Genomic DNA, 20,854 nt, shown 5'->3' with positions numbered 1-20,854 from the left:
TACCTTTTTCTCCAGTCCTCTCCCCCATCCCACTGGGGGAGAGGGGATGTGAGCTGTATGGTTCTTGGTTGCTAGCTGGGGTTAAACCATCACACGGGTGAAGATGCTGTAGTAGTGCTCCAGTAACAACCTTAGGAGATATACTGACCAATTAATTAATCAAATACCACGGGTTTGGTCATCCATCTGCTTTATTGTGTTGTATAAGAGAATTGACATAATACAAATACCTTTCCAAAACTGGCCAAGGTAGAAGCAGCCGCCTTTCTTCTTCACCAAGGAAGGACATCAACCAGGAACATCCTGTTTGTAAGGCTCCATGGCTTTGAGAGTATGTGTGAAGGGCAGAAGTGTCACGGTAGAAGCACAGTGACTGTTCTGATGCCAGTGGCAGCATTCTTGGCAAACCCAGGCATTCCCTTTGGAATTACTGCCTGTTAATGAAGATTGAGTCAGCAAAAAATACCCAAGATCTGTTATGCAGCTCAATTCCTGGAGGGACAAACAGAACACTCCCTGAATGATTGATTGGCTTGCCAAAGCTGAGAAAGGGCAGTTGGAAGAAGATGTGGCAGGATCTGCATACCATGTGGAAGTCCAGAAATCAGTGAGGATGTGCTCTTACACGCATTTATAACGTGTGCATGACAGATCGCACAGCTGAAAAGTTTTGAGACAGTTTAAGGTGTGGTTGTAGTTGGATTCTCAGTCTGATTCCTCTTGGCCCAGTAAGTAAGATCATATGACAGTGATTTTTGTGCTGGCATGAGTTAGGGACATGTATCGTTGATTTCCTCATATGTAGTCTGTTGTATAGGGATTTGGGGGCAGTTTTCTTGGTGGTTCCACTGTTTCTCAGGTTAGTTATTGTCTCAGGAAGTAGCTTTTCTAATTGCTGTCAGAGCTAGTCATTATTTGCATCTTGTCATTGTGAAAGTAGTGTTCCTCTTTAGCCTACTACCAAGGAATGCTTCAGCAACCCTTGCCACATGGATCTTGGCTTGGCTTAGCTTCTGCCAGTCTCTGCACAGAGCAAAACGTGTTGCTGGGTTTGGCTTCCTTCAGTGTTAGGCTCTCTGCAATATTGAGAGTTTGCAGACCTGCAGTAGTGGCTTAAATCACAGATGGAGCCTTGCTGATGCTCAGGCACAAGGTATGTTTTGCAGCCTGCTGTTGGTCCACCATGTTATGGATCCTGTTGTGTTAGAGTGTGCACTGGAGGGGTTGGGCCCGTGGAGCAGAGATAAGTACAGGTCTTGGAGAGGTGAAAAGGGGACTGCTCCAGGGGTCTTACTATCACTGCACTACATCTCTCACAGCCTTCAACACTGTCTTGCCTCACGCTGCTCCCATTTGAAGTTGGTGTGCAAGACCTCAGAGCACTTGTCATGTGGTTCTGATTCATGGCAGCCACAGAATGATTCAAGCACATCATGGTCCAAGAGGATGGCTTCCAGTCAATTCTCTGTCCCTGGGCTCTGTGGCTGTAGATTAGCCACCAGTGATCATCTAGCTTTGTCTGAGAATGCCAGTATTCCTGAAGTGAGAAAATAAAACCTGTCATTTTGTCCCCATTGGCTCTTAATTCTACTAGCTTGCTCACTGTGCTGCAGGTCTCTGCTTGGGCCATCTTTTGAGGTGGTTGGCACTTACTGAACAGCACTAAGCAGTGCTGAACCTGCGTGGAGTATGCCTGGGGGAAAGTGAATGCTGCTTTTCTGGAACATGCATGATTTCATTGTAGCTTTAGTTGTACAGTGATCCTTGACCTGAACCTCTTGTGAGAGCAGGATGGACTGATAAAAGGGATCCAAGAAGTAGGGGAGTATCTTGTTGCAGGCTAGCTTAATACAGCACCCATCCATGTCAGGACTTGCCCAGGAAAAGAGCAGATGGGTCCACATGAACAGGGAGAAGTGTCCTCAGAGGGTGAATGAGGAAGCCTGCTGTCCTGGTATATACTGCACCCTTGTCACAAACTACTGCTTAGTAAGGTATTGCTGGGGCTGTGCCTGTGTTATGTCTGCATCTCTTCCCCAAAAAGATAATCCAACTGGCAGTGGAAGCCAATAGCATCCAACTGAAGGAGTATGTGTGGCAGGGAGGGAGGCTGCTGGCAAGGCGTGGTGAGAGGTATGGCCTCTGGGACCTGCTCCAGAGGTGGGGGAGAAATGAAATCTGGGACCAGACAGTGTTGTGAGGTCAGGCTGGGAGTTACATGAAGGATGCAGCTGGCACTGCTCCAGAGGCTGAGCAAGCACAGAGTCAAATAGGCTCAGGCCAGAGCAGGCTAGGAGAGGGGAGAAACAGTGGTCTGTGCGAGTTGTTTACAGCAGTAAAGCTAGAAAGTAATGAGAAACAGAAATAGGTAGGAAAGACAAGCTTTTTACTAGCCAGGTAGAAGCTTACACTGCCCTTTAGTTATCTCCTGGAGTTACTGGGGAAGTGAGATTATTCTGACTCCCAAAAGCACTGTCTTTATCTATGAGGGATTTCTCCCTCCCAGTTCTCCCCCATAAATCCTCTTAGGTGAACAAACTATTCCTGAGTGCCCCAGCCACCCAGAGGTGTCCTGACACAGTGGTAACAGGTCTGTTGGCTCCACCTCTATGGCTTCCAATGGAGAGTTCGTGGTGTGGGATGAGATCCAACAGAAGGATAACCCTCTGCAGTGCAGAGGGAGAGGTTCTGGCTTGGTGCTGATACTATGCTGTCACATGGCATGCTGGACTCAAAACCAGGGGCTGGAGAGGAACTGAGGCAAATAACTCATAAAGGCATAGTCAAAGAAGAAATGTGAGGTCAAGATCTGGGTGTAAATGACTAGAAATTGGGTGAAAAATTGAAATGGAAAACACAGGGCATAAACCTGTGTTTACAGAAGAGCAGAAGTCCCAAGAGGGAGAGAATGGGTTGATGGAAATCCATGCAGGATAGCCCCTGGTCACACAGACACCCCTACCACATTAAATCCTAGGGCACAGCTGCAAACTGGTAAAACTTTTCTAGAAAGGATCAACAGCTTGTTTGATCTGCCCGTGGCATGCCTGATCTGCAAAGAGAAGGCCACTGCTGGCTTTTGCATATAGTCAAGCCAGGGGCTGAGGCTGTGGTTTTACAGCAGGAAGTCCCAAATGTCATATCAGCAAGGATGTTCTTGCTTCAGCCCCAGGCACCTGTGGCATGTTGCTGCCCTTTCAGGAGCACTGGTCCAAGTGTTTGCCCAGCTATCCTGTGAGCTGCCTCAGGTAGATGATCTGCCCTGGAAAAGCAACTCTGGGGAGAAAAGAAAAAAGGCCATCTTTAGTTTACTTTTTTAAAAGTCAAATCTGTTCCTCGACATGGTCTGGCAAAATTGCGTGGGCCAGTGTGCCAGCAAGCAGCTGACAGGCCTGAGCAGGAGTACGTCAAGGCACTATTTCTACCAAAACCTTGTCTTATAAAACCACAATATGGCTTTTTCATACAGATGCCGGAATGATCATGATGTGGTGGTGGATAACCACACTGCTGCTCTGTTTTTACTAAATCATTATAATAACCTTTCTCCTTCACACAGATTTCCTTACAGGCACAGAAGAGCTAATTATATGTTTCATTAGTTACTGAATGGCAGAGCAGAAAATGTAGAGAAAGAAAGGAGAAAGGAGCCTGACAAACAGAAAGAAGTTCTCTATAGAGTACAACCCAAAATTTCTCATACAATATATGACTTTTCCTTAATGCTGTCATGTTTAAAACAGAGAACTTGAACAATCTTCTGCTTGCGTAAGAAACTTGTGCTGCCTTGAAAATTTTTTGGTGTTCATTATATTCAGGTTCTGAGAAAGCTCTGTGTTTACAGAAGCTACTTCTTAAGAAAACACTTCTAGAAGTAGCTTTATGTTTTACCAATTACTTTTGATATATTTTGGTAATCTTTGTCTAAACAGAACTATGTTCATGACTAATACAGTCGTCTGCTATTTACTTGTTCCCTTTTCCTAACAGTTTCCTGGCCTTTGGCCACTTAGAAACAAATCTGGTGGCATAATAACCTTAAAGACAGCAAGTTTCTCCAGGTGTGAAAACACTGTGCAGTTAATAACTAAGTTTTACTTCCTGTACTGATGAGGTACCCACTTTCTCCAGATAAATAACCAGAGGACTGAATGCTCCTGCGGGCATGACTGTCAAAGTGTTGCACAAGCAGCAGAGTTAGTGGCATGCTGGTCTTGCAGAGTCATGGCTTGTGTCTGGACTCCCCAGTGTCTAATCTAAGTGGCATCCACACTGTAATCCTTTCTTCATTATAAAATCTCCCTTCTCCTTGTCTGTTTTTCTGCAACCTGGAGAATGTCTTTTCTTTGGCTGGTATCCTGTTGTCAGATTTGCTTGAAATTTGTCAGTGTAAAGCCATTGGGAAAAGGAGGCGATAGCGTTCAAGACACACAAACTGCCATATACCGGCAGAGTGATCACATAAACCTCTGTGTTGAACATGAAAAATTTACTGTTTTGTGATGGGAGGAAAGGAAGGCAGAGTGGAGTGGAAGACGTCATGCAGGGGAATATTCTAGCCCATGCAAAGTCTGCTTTGGGTAGCTTTCTCCACCAAAACAGAGAGCAGCATTTGTGAGCTGCCCATCTATGGCCCTGGCTAAGTAGTCCTTGCCATAAAACTCTTGGGTGGGTCGCAGCGAAGGGCTGCAGGAGCAGCTCCCCTGGCAGTGCAAGTGGCACAGGTTATTCTGCCTATCAGCTTTTGCGGAGGCCTCCACATACTGAGGAGCTCTCATCTGCAGGAGAACAGGAACCCTTAAATCTTTGTTGAGAGAGGGAAGCACTGCCATTGGAAGAGTCTGCTGGCTTTTCCCTCTGTCTTTCCAGGATTCAAGAAGCTAAAGGTCACTCCACAGAATTTTTCCATCCCCAGAAGCCTTTGCTTTGGGAATGCAGCCACAGAATCAATCCCTTCTTGAGCAGCATAAGCACGGTCATTCTGAACGTCTGTTCTCTCTTATCTCTTAATGTTTTCCTTTGAGATTACAGAGCCTATTGCTGGTATTTGACTGGATTTAATTTAGGTAGATTGAAAGAAGCCAGACTTCATCCTTTTACATAACTCGCTTAGCCCTGGAGACAACTCTGAATCCACAGGGACTCTGTTGGCTTCTCTTCATAACTGGTTCCAATCCTCTGTGTTGTTTGTTGTGCATGTGTGACATTAGTAAAAATGAAACATTGATTAAAAGTTTTCTAATGGCAGTAACTGAAAAGGCTATGTAATATGTAGAAATTATTTTCTATTCCACAAATTCTTTTAGTAGTCTTTCTAGTGCCTGTTTGCTTCTCTGCCACACAATCTATAGCTCCTTGTCTTATAAATGTGCATGTAGATGCACAGCAGATCCATGGATCAGGAGCAGCACACAGAGCACCTGCCAAGACCACAGGCACATTCCTTTCCTAAAAGCTGAATAGAGATATAGGAGAAGTTTCACTGGTTTGTGTCAGAACTATAATGCCTAATGAATTTTCTGTCGGCAAATAGGCAGCTGTTATCACCCTTACATAGCATTACTGATGTGATTGCCAGCTGAGATTGCTTTAAGGGCATCTTTTAAGAAAAATACCTATGGCTCTTTCTCTGATTTGAATGGTATGTCCAGAGTGGCTTGCTGAGACAAAATTTTGAAAAGAGAAGTATGCAGGATTAAAAATTAAGGAGCCTGCCAACTACAGGCACCCTGTTACCTGTTCTAGCATTTGCAGACTCTTAAATGATCCTGGCTGCACAATAGCTTCAGGAAGGTCTAAAGGTAAAGTTCTGGGCTGTGCCTCTCAAGTATGCATACAAAACTTCAGGCTTAGTGAGCTGTGGGCTATGTAAGCCCCATTCATGTTCTTTGGGAGCTGGAGGAGACTTGGGTGTAGTTCATTGGAATTAGGTGTTTATGTAGGTGGTGACTGATTTATAGTTCAGAATAAAATCTGGTCATCTCATTGTATTGTCTGATGTGCAAAGGGCCTTCCGTACCCTGTGGCTATGCTCCAAGGAGCCAGTGCCGAGGGATTCCTCACAGATCTGAAACTGGGAATTTCTCTTTTTTTATGGTTTACATGACTAGTTTATGAAAATCAGTAAAATTTAAGAGATTCTATTAAAACAGTGGTTCTTCACCAAAAAGGTTTTATTTTTGCTTATAATTCGTCACGGTAGATTTGATCTCTTTCTGTTTACAGGGAACTTACTGGAATTACTCCCATTGAATTCAATGTATACAAGATCAGACTAGCCTGACTGTTTCGGCGTGTAGAATGTTTGTGTTTCTGATGAGAATTCCTGGTCAGGTGATTTCATTTGAGATAAAAAACATCTTTTCCAGTCACTTTTCCATTTGAATCTGTTAATTAGCTATGACAAAGTTCTTCCTGACCTTTGACCAAATGTTATAACAGTTTCCCTATTAACAGTAAGCAGATGCAGAATTTCAGATGGTAGTAACTTTGCAACAATGATTATGTTTGGGTTTTTTGTTCTTTGGTTTGTTTATTTCCACCCCCCTCTAAATGAATAGAAATCGGGTGAAAAATTGAAATGGAAAACACAGGGCATAAATCTGTGTTTAAAGAAAAGAAGAAGGCACTACAGGATTGATAGAAATATATGGGAGGTAACACCTAGTCACATGGGCCTATATTTTCATGCATTCTTACTCTATATGAGTTTCATATGAGAGAAAAACATAGCACAGAAGATGAATGCCACATTAATCAATAAAGAAAAATTGTGATGTTAACATACCACCAAAAATTGTTCTTAAGAGAGTCTCTGAGGTATGAAAACTTCTCTACAACATCAAGGTCCAAGACCCTGTGACTACTCGTTGCAGCTTTTCTAAGGATCACTGGGTTTGATCTGCTCATCGTGGTGTGAAGAACTAGAATGTCGGTGGTTGCTGGACAGAAAACTTACATTTAGATTCTGATGATTTAGACAACTTGCTGCCCATATTGCTTAAACCTGTGAGCTGGCACCTTTCTTGTGTATCAGTGTAGATGTATTGAATTCAGCTCAGCTTCTCCCATTTAACTATCTGGGAATTTAGATTCTTCTGAATTTTGAAAACTTTTAATTGGTTATGAGCTTACTTCTGCTCTTGATTGCTGGGAAATTCTTAGTGATTTCACTGTGAGCTCAAACTACAAATGAGTAAAACTTGCATACAAGTAACTACTTTTGTAATTTCTAAGTACGCTTGGGATTTGTTTCAGTGATGTCTACAAAGTTCTGTTCTTCCACATTCTACATGTACAGATGTAGGTCCACTGCCCCGTTGGCAGCCACAGACCTGGGGTCAGTGAGGGGAAAAGTTGCACTTTGAGGTACGCAGCGGTTGTCTGTGATCGTTGGGGAGGTGTTGGAGGTTGTGGCGGGAGAACTCCAGCCTGAAGTGCAGGGAAAGATAGAGGGACTTGGTGGAAAGAGCATATGTGGTGCGGGGTTTTGTTGGCAGAAGTCTTGCTTAGCATGTGGTGGGAGGAAATAAAGCAACTGTTCCCTGCTTTTGAACAGCCTTATACAAAGCCAATTTTAAAGCAAAACAAACAAACAAATAGAAACACCCACCCACCCACCAACAACGAACCACAAAATAAACCCCAACTTCCTGTAACACTGAGATAACTCTCTACTGCAGTATGTTAATGTTCGTATTTGCACCTGCCTTTAAGAGACCTCGGACTAGTGAGCAAAGGGATGCAGCCTGTACATGGTTTTAGAGTGGTCAGAAAAAGATCTGCACACCACTGCAATAAAACTTTTGCTTAGGATGAGAATTTGGAGTGGAGCAAACAGAAAAACAAAACAAGCAAATGACAAGCAAGCAGCCAGGCAAAACCAAACCACTTCCATATAAACACTCCAGGAAACTGCGGCCAGTATGTCATACTGAGTTTGGAGGAAGAGGCAGCACACAAGACCTTTGCACACCAGTTCCATGACTGACATCTTACTTCTCTTTCCTTTTCGGCCACATCAAGTGGAATATCTGGAGGCAGAAGAGCCTTTACCACCAGCACTGTTGAACACTGAGATAATGATAAAACCCTGCTCCAGAGGGGAAGTGAGAAGGGGTGGAGTGGGAAGATGCAGGCACTTTGCTAGCTCTGGTTAGAGTGATGAGATGTTTGATTTTTTTTTAAGGAGCAGAGGGAGAAAATCCTTCTTGCATCTTTGTCTGGAAGAGGACTATGTGCTGCTGGGTCAGATGAGCAGTGGAGGAGCTTGGGCTAAGGATCAATATCTTCCCCTGTCATGAAATAATGATAGAAGCAGGATAAACGTGCTTGGCACCGCTGCTTAATGGATGAACATTGTGCATCTTGTTGGCAAAACGAGAACACTCAACATCCCAGAGCTTTTGTCAGGGTGACAGAGCAGTCTACATACTCTAGAACTGCCTCAGCTACCTAGGGGTATAGCTGATCCTCCTTTTTGCATTGGTCTATCCATTTCTACAGCATCTCTGTTCACTACTGTCACCAAAACATGACAAAATCTGTTGTTTTCTTTGTTTACTCAACAACTCATTTTCTCCTTATCTCTGTTTCCAACGTTTGCTCTGTCCCTGTTTCAGCTGATACCATCAAGTTCAGCTGCTCCACAAACATACCGTCTTCTATTTCATCTTGTTGGCGTTAGCTTTGTTGCTCCCACTTAGAGCAGACCTTTGAAGACTGGTTTACTGAGAAGGCAGGAAACAATGTAATTATGACACTGTGGAAACAGCCTGTTGTTTCTTCTCCAGCAAGCTCCCTCTGGACAACAGTGCTTGGAATAAGCTCTTTTTGGAACATCCATTGCTGGCATATGTCACAGTAAATTTGCCAAGCACAGAGATTCACTGCTTTTCCCTGGGGTGAGAGAGCAAAGAGTCTCATTAGGCTATCACAGTGGAAAAGTTAACATCTAGAAATGCTCCACAAAGGTGCTTGGAATATGGGCTATTTCCCTTGGTAAGGGTGGATGCTATAGTAGGAACCAAGGGACGGAAGCAATGTGTCCTGAAAGGCAGGACTTCTGATCCCTTCTGCTAAGTAGGACAGAAAAGCTGTGGGCTTGATAGAACTCTATTTTCTGTCCCAGATTATACCTGTGATGGAGGAGAGAAAACAAAGAACCTCAAGAAAAAGCTGATAAAATTCCTCTTCTTCCAGGTGTCATCTTGCAAGATCAGTGGAAAGATTCTGTGCAGAACAGGATCCTTGGCAAGGATGCACTACTGCCAGGTGAGAAGCAGATGCCCTCGAGACCAAGCAAAACATCCAACATTCTTCTTGTTTGCCTCAGGTATATATTAGCAGGTTGTGGGAACAAAGCTGGGAACTATCTCCTTGTCTGTCATACTGAAATGCACATGGTGGTTTTCCAAGATAGAAAAAGATGGGCATATATTGAATGGGAGGGTCTGAGCAGCTCAAGGTGGCCAGGTTCAAGCTATCTCTATTGCCAGAACAATTCTTTGGCTCAGGCCCTGTGTGGTCTCAGGTTACTCCTGAGGAAGAAGGTGTCTGGCAGTAGTTTGCACCAATTATTCTGGCAGTGGCAGCCTGTTCCTTGCTGGTGTCCTTCTTAAGCACACACACACTAACTGGGTGGCTGCACCATGCCTGAACAGTAGCTCCAGTGCTTTCAAGGAGCATCAAGCTGACCATGTGCGCATTGTACGTCTAGTCTGTGTGTGTGCAACAAATTCTGCAACAACAGCAGACACTCTGTTCTTGCAGAAGTAGGCTGTGCTGCTCCAAGTGCAGCCGACACAGTTGTGACAAAGGAGAGCTGCGTATGTGGTTTACTGGACGGGCTAAGGAAACTGGCTGGGCAGTAGTGTGCTATGCAGTGATGTACAGGCCCATAGGACCTACTTCCCCAAGAGAAGTGTGGCAAGGAAGATTGGCAAGTGTGGCAGGGGATTAGACAGCTGCACCTTAGGAGAAAGGCACAATGCTAGCACAGGACTTTGTGGGCTTTAAGGTACAACAGAATTGAGGATCCCTGAGTAAGATTGATCAAAAAAGCTTAGATGTTTTCATGTGTTTCTGTTCTCAGCAGTGAGGATGCTAGAGGCCATGACAGAAATTTGAAGTACAATCCAAGAAAAGAGATAGACCAAGGTTTAAGAATTGGTAGGTGAAGGATAGGAAGAAAGATATGTGGCCATATGTGCAGTTCGGCTATTATTTTTGACACCTTCATTTAACAGTGAAGGAGGAAAACCAAATTTTTGCAGTTGCAGTCTGTGTGGAGCCATTGTGTCATTGTTTGTTGTGCAAAAGTTTTATCTTCCACTTGAAGTGTTACAGCTGCATATGTTTAAACATTCTAGCTTTCTGAAAGATGGTAAAGTACACTTTCATTTTTTTTAAAACTTAAAAAATGGGAAAACAGAATATTGACATTTATCCAATTAATAAAAACAAACCCCAAAATGCCTTTTTATTTAAATTTAGATCCTGGAATTATTTTGGGTCAACATCTCATTAAGTATCAAACTTGAACATGTTACATTTCCTTTTCCTTTCTCTTTCTGTATTATATAATAAGAAGTTATCTTCCTCTAATTTGCCATGATGCAACACATTGCAGCCCTTGATTTGGGCTTTTTCCTCTACGTCTCAAAACCAGAGTCGTCTTTAGCTGTCTCTTTTTATTCTTTCCACTAAGGACGGAACTGAAAGTTTCTTCAGCCATTGCACAATGCTGCAGACAGCCATTAGGTGCTACCAACTGTCTGGAAGATCTAGTTTGAGTCCTGCCGTAAGGAGACATCTTTTTCGTATTGTAATTCCACTCTAATTTGCACTGGTAGAAATTAAAAGTAATTCTATTGAAATGAGTGAGTTATGCCAGCCATCTAAATGCAAGGAAAACTCAATCTATTAATTTCTGAGTGATGAGTGACTGTCTCTTTTAATAATCTTAGGCTTGATTTAGTGCCTGTTGTAAACAGGGAAGTGCTTCCTTTGACTATAGCTACATATCCAAGATTAGCTGTGCTTAGCTGCACTACCTGCAGCAGTGGCATGGGAAACACGTTATACTAACATCAGTCACGCCAAGGCAGAAAAAGTACCAAACAAGCATACAGGCAGCCATAAGACCTGTTTTGTTCTCTACTAGCATCCCTTACTTTCTTCCTTTAATTTAGAGTTACTCTTTAAAATTTTAAATTATTTACCTACTTATGCTTTTCTTCTCATATGGCCTCCATATTCCCACAGGTCAGATATCAGCACATGGAAACTCCAGCAACATCTGCAATTTTATGTCACATCTCAAAGCTGCCAGGCTCTGATCCCAGACCCACTTCACTATCCAGATCACCCTCTTCCTGGCAGGGTAACTATGCCTCTTCACCCTCTTGGCACTCCGTGTGAAGCCTCCATAGGACATACTCAAGTGTAATGAGACCAGTGTGTGTAGTGCTGTCATAATTAGGATGCTCAAAAGTCCACCTTATTGCAGAGTAAGCCCGATGGTATCTGCAGTTACAGTAGTGCCCTGAGTACTTGCCCAGTGCACTGATGAACAAGGTCCCGAGATGCTGAAATCTGTCACTTAGCTGTAAGGAGCTAAGCAACATGATGCTCAAGGCAATCCTTACACTCACCTTGGGGAAGGCAGTAGTGTAGATACACAGGAGACGTTGCCAGAGGAGGTCAAATTGCTGTTGTCTGGCTCTGGCGTTAAGGTAAAGTTGGGTAAAGTCCATCAGTGAATGTGGGGTGCTGGACTGAGGTGTGGTTGTAGTGTTTCACCTGCATAAACTCCTGGTTCTGTTTAGGCATCACATCCAGTCTGCAAGCAATAGTAGTTTGTATTCCTGTGAAAATACAGGCCTGTGTGGGGAATCTGTTGGGGTTCCCCGCTCCTGTATCTGTCTCCTTTTCAGCCTGGTTTCTGGCCAGGTCCTTTCCTGCTTCATCTTATGTTCCTGCTTGCATCCCACATGTAGTTAGCTGTGATTTCTAGCTGGGTCCCTACCATGTATTTACAGTTCTTCCTCATTTTTAGGACTGTCCCCCTACAGTCCTATCTTGTATCTGCTCTATGATAACGCAGTCTTGAACATCCACAGAGAAACCTGCTGTCTGCTTGGCTGTCAGAAGTGCTACTAAACACAGGGCGGGGCGGGAAGGCTTAAAATTGGTGGTGTGGTACCAGTGGAAGTGTAGGTATGTGATGCACCATCGTATTTGTTACTTTCATTCTGGAGGTGTCCTTAGCTTTTTGTTATCCGGCATAACTATAAGTAACAGATGTGCAGACAGAAAAAGAAAAACAGATTTCTAGAAGCAGAAAGTGAATTTTGACATGTGTTGTTTATGTTCTGGACACCTATACCACTGTGGCCACATTAAACGATTGTATGCAAAGGAGAAAATATGACATATCTGTATGTCTGCAGTTAAAGTTCATTTACAGTACTGTTCCACATGTTCTTAACATGGCTGTTTAAATGCCAGTACAAATGTAGAGCTTTGGCAGATGAGTGGGACTGGGGAGAGGCCGCTGAGATGAACTTCTGTCAAACGCTACCATATCTGAAACTGCAAGACACCTGTGAGTCCTTAGAATAAGTTTTAAAATGTTGGTCACCTTCAGTGCTTGACTTTTTTGCTGAACTGGGCTGTGTTCTGGCTTACGATAAACATTGTGACTGATGTGCCAGATCCTGGAAGTGTTTTAGCTATGTGACCACTGGCAGCCCTCTAGCACAGTGTTCTTCCAAATGTTTTTCTGTTGCTGTGGCACTTATTGTTTGCTATACTTACATTCAAATGGGCTTTCTGTTAAAAATTTTCCATATTTCTTTTTCTTTTCCTCCTCACTTCATAAGAATGCAGCAAGGCTGACTGCTGGTGTAGGGCAAGGTGCCAAAGGAGCCAGTGCCCCGCTTGGATCACAGAGCATATCTCCAAGCTGGTGAATCACACAGCATACCTCAGGATGTAGATCCAAATGGCAGATTAGATTCCTGACTAGATTTGAGCTCCAAAGATTGATTGGAATCCAAAGTTATACTGGGAACAAAGGGAACAAAATGGTTCATCAGTGCGATCTGACAACTGGTCTTCTTCAGTGGAGGTAGACTAAAAAGTAATTATATCTGATGGGTCATAGTCATGTGATCAATACAACAACAATGTTAACAAACCCCTGACGTGAAAGGAATCCCATCAGTAATGGGTGGCATGCAGGACACGTGGATATGTGAGATTTAGGGTACAGGAGGCCTGTTTCCTAGTAGCTGCTGTCTTTATTTTGCTCATCTAGATTATTGGTCTCATAACTCATTTAGAATATATTTTTATACAAAGGGATGCCTTTGAGTTAGGGACAGAAGTATTTATTTACCTTGCTTGGTTTAATGTGCTTAGTACTATCAATATCCAATTATCTAATACAGATTAAGATTTTATTTTGCCAATAAGGTATTTTAAAAAGGGTTTCCTCTGTCACTGAGCAGTGTTCTCACTGGAGTTCCTGTCTACACACAACCTGAAACCTGCTTTGAACAAGAGTGCCTGAATTGTGTGTTTAGGGAAGGGGTTCTTTCCTAGGAGGTTGACCATTTGTTATTCATCTTCAGGAGGAAACTAATTTTGAATCTAAAGATATTTCTATTGATTTAATTTCTTCTTCTGTCTCATTTATTGTTATTGTCTCTAACTACTCTTGCTGCACTCTTGCCAGCAGAGTAATGATATATGGTGGAGCATGGTGTGTTGGACACCCTGTGGGGGCAGCACATGATGTAGGGCATGCCAGGAGTTACATTTTTAAAAAAATGAGTTGACACTTTCTTTGACTGCCTGCAATTTCCCAACAGCAGAAAAGGAGTTGATTATTTATAATGATTCAGAAAGTCATTACAATGATTCAGAAAGAGCTGCAGTCACAAAGCAAAGGAGTTATGTTGAAACTAAATTTTAAAGACTAATTCCAGGAAAGAACTGATTTTAGACAAGTCACAATTACATTAATTTTTCTGGTAATGGTCTGGCTGTATCTTGTAACTAAATATTGAGAAAATGGATAAAGCAGCAAAACTGTCATAGCAAGGGGCAGGGGTTAGAGGACTATGGTTAGTACAAAATGTTAATGCTTTATTCTTGTTAATTTTGAAGTCATAACTCCTAAAATTTCCAGTGACTTAATGATCCCATAAAAGTTAAGAAATGCTTTTAGGACCTGACATAGTAACAGAAAAAGGCATCCATTTAAAGAAATAAACTGCATATTTGTAGCCTTGTTACAATAAGGATGAGGCAGGAAAGAATTCCTCAGCAGACCCTCAGCATGACAGCAGAATAAAGGAAACAGATGCACAGAGCTCTTTTAGATCATATATCTAAACTAGGTGAATACAGACTTCGTCCTGATGAAACCAACCTCTCCCCTGGAATTAAAATACAAAGTATTGTAACACCCAATGATTTTTTACAGAGGCCATCTCCATGGGGCTACTCACAGAGCAATATTTAGAGGATATGTGAAAAAGAGCCAGAACGGGCCAAGGTCTGGTTGGCCTAAGCAAACCTGATCATGTGTAAAATACCTTCACACTTGCAAAAGGTGCCTGCTTAGGCGCCAAGGAAATTCAGCCATTATACTTTTGCCGACTCTTTGTGGAACTAAAGCACTATCTGCCTAAATTTTGATTTCTTTGCTGAGATGGTAATGAATACAAGAGATTTAGCAGAATTAGCTTGAAATTTTTTCAGCATATGATTTTAAAAAGAATCCTGGATTAGACATTATATATCCCTAAGCATACATACTGCCATATGAGGGAGAGTCAGAAGTCCTTATTTGTTTCATTCTGGATTGGAATGTACACAGGAATGTGTACATCTAAAAAATACAATCCAACTCTGGGGACTAATTAGCAAGTTTCAAATATAGATAACTAAAGGGAAATTCAAGGGTACCTGAATTAGCATGCTTAATCATGCTAATGTCATCATACAGAAAAGCAGAAAAAAATGTTCTTTTCACTTGTGTGTGCTTGTCATTGTGCAGAAGCTGTGCCCTTCAATGAAAGGCTGTACAAACTGGTGCTGTGTAGCCTAAAGGAGCAATAAAGAGGAGGCGGGAAGCATGATAATGATGTTCAAATATGTAAAAGGATGTTGTAAAAAGGAAGGAAAATGTCTTTTCTCTATGACATAGTTGGTATGGCAAGATTAAAAATTCACTAAAATTTCACCAAGGGTTCATTTTGATATTAAGACAAACTTTTTAAGAGTAGAGATTGTGAAATATCAGCATGAATTACCTAGAGAGTTTTGGAGTCTCCATTTCTCAGGTAGGGAAAAAACATTTTAGTTAACTCTGTCTCAGGGAAAAGACAGAAGTAAATGATCTTTCAAAGTTCCTTCTAGTCTTCTGAGTCTCAGAATGTAGCCAATAGCTTTTAAAGCAGAAGTACTGTGCACATCTATTTTAAGGTGGCTGGAATTTCCAGCCCTTTCTTTTTAAATAGGAACTCTATCTGGAGTCCATTGTTCAACAGGAAAAATTCTTTGGCTTCACCTTAGCTAGAAGACTTACCTTCCTGTTTGATATCATTAACAGTACTGTATTCTTAAAGAAGAAAGGAAAGTCCCAGATGCCTTATTAGGTAAAAAGAACAACACTCCCCACCCCCCCTCCCCCCAAAAAAGTCCCAAAGGACAGTGTAGTGTGACAAAGTAAAAAACTTTATAGTGTAACACTGCCTTCACAGCATGTTATTTGCTCTTGCTGCCTTCTGCAATCTAACTGAAATTATCCCCACAGAAGGATTTTGGTATAATATCTCACTAGATGACAGTGTCTACAAGTGTGTTCTCAGTGCTGAGCTGTTGAGCTCCTGTGTCCTCACTGGATTCACAAACTTGACAACTCCTTGGCTGCCTTTCTTGTGGCATGCAGTCCAGTAGATAATTATTGCGAATAACCTAATAGTTTAGGCATCCCCTGGAACAGAGAGAAACAATTTCAAACTTACACAGCAATTAATATTTTATTACACATGGTGGAACAGCTTCAACAAGAGTAATCAGGAAAGGGAGATCCTCAAATAGCCCAGGCTCCTGCTTCTCGGAGCTGGGAGACTTGCATGAGATTTTCTGCTCCAGGGCAGAGAAGGGGATTACAGCCAGGTTCTGCCACATCTCATGTGAATGTTAACATCTACTGGGCCAATTAGTATAGGCTTAGCATGGAAGAAGGAGGAAGAACATCTGATTCGCACTTCTGTGGTAGTGTGGCAAGACACCAAAGAGATAGGCATCATCTCATTTTAAGTCATGCCTTTAGCTCTAAAAAAGCTGTTCTAGTATGTTTAGATTTAAAAAGTCTGCTTTGCTTTTTGGCTGTCATGGACTCCCCTATAGACTTATCTATACTAAAGTCTTCTGTAAGTCTGCCCAGATTTGTTAAAACATAATGTATTGATTTAATTTTACCAACAACATTTTCAGTCACATTTGGAAGAACCATTTCCTCCACTGAAGTAGAAAATTAATACATGACTACCTTTCTTTGGAATAGGTCCACAGCTGAGCGAAGAAAGTAGGGAAACAGTATTTCTTTCTGAAAAATGCTTTTACATGTTCTGTTGGTAGTTGGTTTGGGCTTGAATGAGTTAAGGGATGTTGAAAACTGCATTTCTTGGAGGGTCTGTGCATTTTTGTTGTGAAGTATGTAGGAATGCCTTTGGAGGAGGGAGGAGGAATCTGGTCTCCGAAAGACTGACTCCAGTCCTTACACAGAACAGAGCTTTTATCTTGTGTCCAGCCCCCAAATTCCAGCTCATGAATTTACTCATCTGTTTTCATTTACAAATAAAAAGAGAGTCTAAAAAGTTGCACTGACAGCAGGTTAATAGTCTTACAGTTATAAAGGCAGGCAATGATGAGAGGATAAATAATTCCACGAATTTTCTATGCATCTCCTTGACTGTCCCCTACAGTGTATATTGCCTGGGTCACCAGGTAAAAGTAGCTCAGTCGGGCAATCCATAGGCATTGAGACCCAAGTACCTTGCAGTGGGGCCCCAGATCAGGAATCCTTGGAAGCACCTGTTAGTTTAACTGCTCAACAAACCACTTAGCCCAGGCTCCCTAAAGGGTGCCTGAGAGCACCTGCCCATGAAACCTATTAAGTTGCATGGAGTAACATCAGTCATTATTTTCCTTATAGTATCTTTATGGGATGGTCTTTAGAATTTCCTTACACCAGCATGCCTGATGTCAGGGAAGGGTTTTTGAGTGCTGTAGGGAGATCTGAATAAACTCCTACAATAAGATGCTTTCTCAGGGAAGACATTTCAGTAAAGAGGCTGTGTACCTTGCACAGCTAGTTGCTGTTTTGCCATTTGCTAAGGTTACATAAATAGCGATAACAAAAAGCATAATACATGGAGTACTTTGCAAGCTCTGATGTCTCATGGTACAGGATTATATATTTTCAAGCACTCATAGTCATTCCAGTTTTTCTGATGGAAGCAACAGCCATGGATTTTGTAAGATTTAAAAAAAAAATCTTGGCAGCAAGCTGCCTGAGGTGATTATTCCCAACATTTCTATCGCTAGAACAGAAGTCAAAACTGCATTTAATCTATAGTTATTTAAAATGATAGGCTAACTTACAAGGAGGAGAAAGGAAGCAAGACTATTTACAATAGCATGTTGTAGCAATTAAGGGTATTATTCATAAGCTAGTTCCTCCAGAAAGGCTCTAAGCTGTCACCACCCACCCCTTCTCCTCCCCCATCTCCACCAGTTGCTTTTTCACTTGATGGCAATACAAAGACTACCCTTCAGAGGGCCAACTTTCAGGACAGCCATCGTGTCTTCCCTAGGCTTTCTCAGCCCCTGCTAACGCCTACCTTTGATTGGTATCTTGGCAGCTGCATAAGTAACGATCAAGTGAATGTCTCTCAACTGTTTTATTTTATATGTGAACATTTATTAAGACTTTACTGCAATGCACATTCATGTTGGCACAGGTAATCTTGCACGTACTTCCGTAACAGTGCCAATTCCAGATTTCGAAGCGTTCAGTTTGCAGCCTGAATGCTTTGTTATGACACTGTTTTTTCCATGTGGTATTAAACTTAAAACGGGTGATGCCAAGTCATGGGCTGGGCTGCAGCAGAGTTTGGCATTGCAGAGTGGGAGTTTCTTGAACCGCTTAATCCTGGGGCTAGTTGAAGGGAGTCAGGCTGTGCTCATCCTCAGATCTGGGGAGCGTTACAAAAGCCGTCGCACAACATGTTATGACATTGTAGGTGTCGTTTTAAAGTTGTGTGGGTCATGAATGGAGGGATTGCATGTAAAATTGGAGTTGGAACTGGCCCTGCCTGATGGCAGGCTCAGCTCTGCCAGGGCAAGGCTTCACGCCCTTGTCATGGGCAGCCTGCTGCTCCTTCGTGGGCGAGCTCCTTCGTAACACGTCCTTTCCCCGTGAGAGTAGTTCATCCCCCGAGGGCGAGTCACCCGGAGAGCCTGGGAGGCAGAGGGGGAGGCGGAGGCAGGGAGCGAGCTCTGGCAGGCTGTCCGTCCGTCCGTCCGTGCCAAGCCAGCCCGCGGGTACGCTCGGAGCCAGGAGGAGGGGACACGCGTGGGACTGCGCGGACACAGGCTGCCACCTGCTGAGCGGGGACGGGGACAGTCCGTCTGCAGCGCCTGCTTCGTGCCCCTTGTGAGCAGCTCCGGCTGGCACCTCCCTCCTGCCCCCGGAACCAACCACCCCCAGCGTCGTTGTTGAAAGGAGTTTAAAGGAGTTTAAATCGTTGTTTAAAGTGGTTTAAATCGGAAGGGATTTAATCCAGAGGTTCAAAAATACTCAACTACTTACTGACCACTGTCCATTCTTGGATATGAGGGAATGAGGAAGCACTGTCTGGCATACACTTAGTTGCTCCCCTGTCCCCCAAGCACAGGAAGAGGTAGAGAGACAGACCTGGAACGCAAGGCCCTTTGAGACCAGCCCCGGTGGTGGCTCTCCCCCGCGCACTGCAGTGGCACTGGGGTCCCCACCCTGAAGCGGGAGGTGCCAGGGCACAGCCAGCCCCAGCAGGGATGAGGGCTGGCCTGCCGGAGGCCGATTTAAGCAGTGTTGTAAATGTTCCCTGCAGCTTCAGCTAGCCCAGAGACGTGTCTGGAGAGGGATCTTCATACGGTATGAAGGAAGGACCATGAAAAGACCAAGAAAGAGAACGTAAATCTTCAGATACCGATAATCTGGAAAATGTATCAATCCCATTAGTGACTGTAGGAATAAATATGCAGGCAGTGAAACTGGCTGCTTCTGCCTCATAATTTCTTCTTCACATACCAGTGACACAGGCACCGGTGTGTTTATCCTCTCCTGTGGGTGGTCAGTTGCAGGGACACCACTGCAGGAAGAAGGGTGGCAGGGTCAGTGACCTCTGTGTGCTGCATGCCCTGGGGCACAGGAGGCTGAGTGCTGTCCCTCCAAGGACTGCCCTTTTGGCTCTCCTGCCATTGCTTTCCATCACAAACTCCTCCCCTGCCTATGTTCAAGACCTTCTTTTCAGTATCGCTGCAGTCACGGACATTTTTTGGTGATATCTGCTAAGTTGCCTGCTATGAAAACAGCACTTCATCACAGTTGCTGGTTTACTGGGGGTGCGAGAGATCTTTGTGTAAACCCACGGGAAAGGGCCCTCTAGCACTCGGACTGCCTTAAAATCTTGCTTTCAGTTTGGAAAGGAACTTGAACTAAACCACTGAAAAACTATCCAGAAAACACTGACTGTATGTTAAGTTTTGTGATTGTTCCCACATCCCTCATAATTCTCAACCGCAGCTCCGTACTAGAGGCTAGATACACATGGTGGGCATTTTTCTTCTTGCTAGCAGTGGGACAGCAAGAATGCGAGCTTCTCTTTCAAGTCCAAAATCAAAGTATTGACAAACAGTAAGAGAGGAATGTGAGTTTTGAGGTTGTATCTTCCCTCAAAGCAAGAAAACTGTCTGACTCCCAAATCTTTTTCTAATACAGTTTTATTCTTCTCACGAATTTGTATTGTTTTCCTTTCCTCTCCTCCAATACAGGAAATAAGCCTGTGGCTCTCTCACACTTTAATATGCTTGTCATGCTATGTGTGCAGAAACACTTCAGACTCTTTGTACTCAGCACTTCATTGCTCAGCCATGTCTTTTCAAGAACTGGCAGCCTGCAGGATAGCTTTAAAAATAATTTATTTCACATTGCAGCAATTCTGTGTACTGGAGTGATCTTGATTGTCTCCTGCTTTCTTCTTGTGCCACACTGTAATCGTGATGTTGCTTCTGTCTTCTTGCAGGTGTTTGGTTTGCTTGCAGGGCAGCAGGAGCTGTTCTACATTTTGCAGTGTGGCTGTGGTGTGGGTGGCACAGCAAAACAGACCATGGACTTTCTGAGCAGACCCCTGCTTGTGTGGTGACTTTTGATTTGCAGGGGACTGAAGTAAGGTCAACCTTATGGTCTTTCATCTATGTTCCAGTTCTTCTATTGTTGTTATTTTTAAATAAGAATTGTTCTGGTTTACTATTTAAATAATAAATGCAAGTGTTTTGCAAAGTTTTGCTTTCCTGAAGAGGGAGCTTCCCCTTTGTAATCTGCTTTTCAAAATGTGCCAAGTCATTCCCCAGGCAAGTTTCTGTTTCATTTTCCACTTGCTTTTCTGGGTTTCCATAAAACAAGAGAGTTTCGTTTTCAAAGTAATTTCTATTGCTTTCATTTTTTCTTTTTCATTTTTTTTTCCCCTGCCTGAAGCTGAGAAAAGAGTTATTTTACACTGCTCACAAC

This window comes from Eurypyga helias, unplaced genomic scaffold (genome assembly GCF_000690775.1).
Source record: "Eurypyga helias isolate BGI_N326 unplaced genomic scaffold, ASM69077v1 scaffold34269, whole genome shotgun sequence".
NCBI lineage: Eukaryota > Metazoa > Chordata > Aves > Eurypygiformes > Eurypygidae > Eurypyga > Eurypyga helias.
Note: the sequence above shows the minus strand (reverse complement) of the source record.